This window comes from Taudactylus pleione, unplaced genomic scaffold, assembly GCF_031769625.1.
Source record: "Taudactylus pleione unplaced genomic scaffold, aTauple2 ptg001032l, whole genome shotgun sequence".
Classification (NCBI taxonomy): domain Eukaryota; kingdom Metazoa; phylum Chordata; class Amphibia; order Anura; family Myobatrachidae; genus Taudactylus; species Taudactylus pleione.
Window position 1 is genome coordinate 11,085,067 of NW_028285433.1, and position 2,890 is coordinate 11,087,956.

A 2,890-nucleotide genomic window follows, 5' to 3' on the forward strand; every position below is an offset into this window, starting at 1 on the left:
GCCCACTGGCCAAATAGAGAAGAGGTCTGTACAAACGAGGGCGTACTCATATGTCCCCACCCTAGGCAACTGAATATAGTCTATCTGCAGTCTCTGAAACGGGTATAATGGCTTTGGTGTGTGTCTTTGTGGTACTCTGTCTGTCCTGGATTGTTTCCCACACACCTGGCATGATGCTACGTATGCTGTAGCCGCTGCATTAAAGCCTGGTGCTATCCAGTGCTGGAGCACCGTGTTTACCATGGCCTCCTTTGAATTATGCACTGGACCGTGGGCCAGCTGGGTCATCAGGGGATATAAGGCCCTTGGGAGGCACCACCTGGTGGCTTTAGCCCAATCAATATTAACACAGGTGGCTCCCTCTTTCTCCCAGCCTCTCTTTTCTCCTTCTGTGGCCTGTTTTTGAAACTGGTGTAAAGCCTGTATGTCTAAGGGGTCTTTCTTTGTGTCTGTTTCTATACCATAGAGGGCTGGGATAGCTAACAGGGCAGCTTGCTTAGCCGCAGCATCTGCTTTGGCATTCTCCTTCCTTGGCCATAGCTGTTTTCTCCTTGGTGTGTGCTTGCACCTTTAAAATGGCTACTCTACTTGGAAGCTGTAAGGCTGCAAACAACAATCTAATGAGCTCAGCATGCTTAATGGTTTTACCAGTCGAGCCCATAAAATCCCTACTCTTCCAAATAGGCCCGAAATCATGGGCCACGCCCCAGGTATACCTGGAGTTAGTGTAAATTTTTGCTGTCTGATTTTCAGCCATTATACATGCCTCAGTGAGTGCCCTCAACTCTGCTTCCTGTGCTGAGCAGGAAGGTGGGAGTGGTTGCTGAATCAATGCCTCAGCTAAGGTGGTGACTGCATACCCTGTTCTTGGGGACCCTTCATGATAATATCTAGAACCATCTACAAACAATTCCCAGTCTGGATTAGATAAGGGAACATCTGTTACATTTTCTAGTTCCTTCATTTCTATTGTCATAAGTTCAAGATAATCATGGTCAGAAAAAATCTGATTTGTATTTTTATGTGACTGTATTTGCAGTACATTATCCCCCTCATCATCCTCACTGTTGTGTTCCTTATTGCCATTACCTGGTATGTTATCAACAGATGTATGTATGCCTCCCTCACTATTCCCCTCTTTTTAATCCTGCGTTGGAAGCAATGTAGCAGGATTCAACACTGTGCACCTCTTAATGGTCACATTGGTAGGGCTTAGTAGGGCTACCTCATACTTGGTTAACCTGGCTGCAGAAAGATGCTTAGTTCTGGCCTGGTTAAGTATTTCTGTTACTGAGTGGGGAACCTGTATGATCAATGAGTGGTCCAGCACTAAATCTGCTGCCTTGTCTTTAAGCATAGCTGCAGCTGCTACTGCTCTTATACAAGAGGGTGCTCCTTTGATTATACTATCAAGCTGCAATTAATAATATGCCAGGGGCCGTTGTTTACCACCATGTTCCTGCGCTAATAGCCCTTCAGCATTTCCTTGTGTTTCATGACAGAACAACATAAAAGGCCTGTCATATCTGGGTAATCCTAGTGCTGGTGCTTGGGTAACTGCAGTTTTTATCTGCATAAAAGCTTTCTTCTGTTCTGATGTTAATATTACTGTTTTGTCTTTTGTATCTGTTAACGCATCATAGAGGGGCTGCATTATGAGGGATGCATTGGCAATCCATTCCATCAATACTCTATTAGAACTAGAAATGCTCTGAGTTGCCTGGTGGTAGTGGGCTCTGGCACTTTCTGTATAGCTGATATCCTATCTTGTGTCAAATGTCTTGTACCTTGAAAAATACAATGTCCTAAAAAGGTAACTTGTGCTTGAGCTGTTTGCAATTTTTGGGTGGTCTCAAACTGTGGTCTCCACCCTTGCAGTATGATGGACATAGCCTCTGTAAATGCAGATGGAGAGGTTTGCCCATCCTTAGGGTTATCTAGTCCAGCAATATTGTTTGCCCATACTTGTAAAAGCTAAATAAAGATGATACTCTGATGTAAGAGGTACAGAAAATAAATAAATAAATAAATTAGTCAAGTCTATTACTGTGAAGTGAGTTGCTATTGCTGGCATTTGGTTTAATAAAGTGTGTGGATTAGGCACTATAGGTACGTCCACCACCAAACATTTGTTTACCTCTCTTAGATCATGCACCATCCGGTATTCCTGTTTACCATCTGCCCCACCTTCTTTTTCACCAGAAATAAAGGGGTGCTCCATACATTCTATTATAACCCCTGTTTTCTGATATGCAGCAATCTGCTGCTGTAGGGCCTTTTCCTGATCTCTGGTCAATGGGTATTATTTAATCTTTACTGGCACTACACCTGGTTTTAAGGTGAGTGTAACAGGTTGTACATCCAGTAATCCCACATCTGTTTTACCCTTAGACCATAATAACTTTCAGGGACTTCTGAAAGCCAGTCAGGGATCATCACTTCTATCTGTGTCTGGTGTTGCAGCAAATATATTGCTGCTGCTAGCTGACATTGAAGATCCTGCAATGTACTTCCTTTCCGTATTACATTGCCATCCCTGTACTCAATGGTAGCTTGTAATTTATTAAGGATATCTGCTCCTAACAAATTAACTGGACAGTATGTGGAGGTCAGGAATTCTACAGGGACTTTAATTTATTTTATTTTTCTTTTCTGACCCCACTGCAACTTTTATGGGCTTTACTAACATGTACAGGATACGGTAAGTCCTGTTAGTCCTGTTCCAGGAATTGTCTGATTTGTTACATATTTCTTGGGAACATCTTCTGCCCTTAAAACGGTATGGCTTGCGCCAATGTCTATTATAGTCAATTTGTTCCCCCCAAGGTAGTGTCAATTGTATTATTCCCTTGGGACCTGAGCTATTAATAATGGATTGTGGGGGACCTGA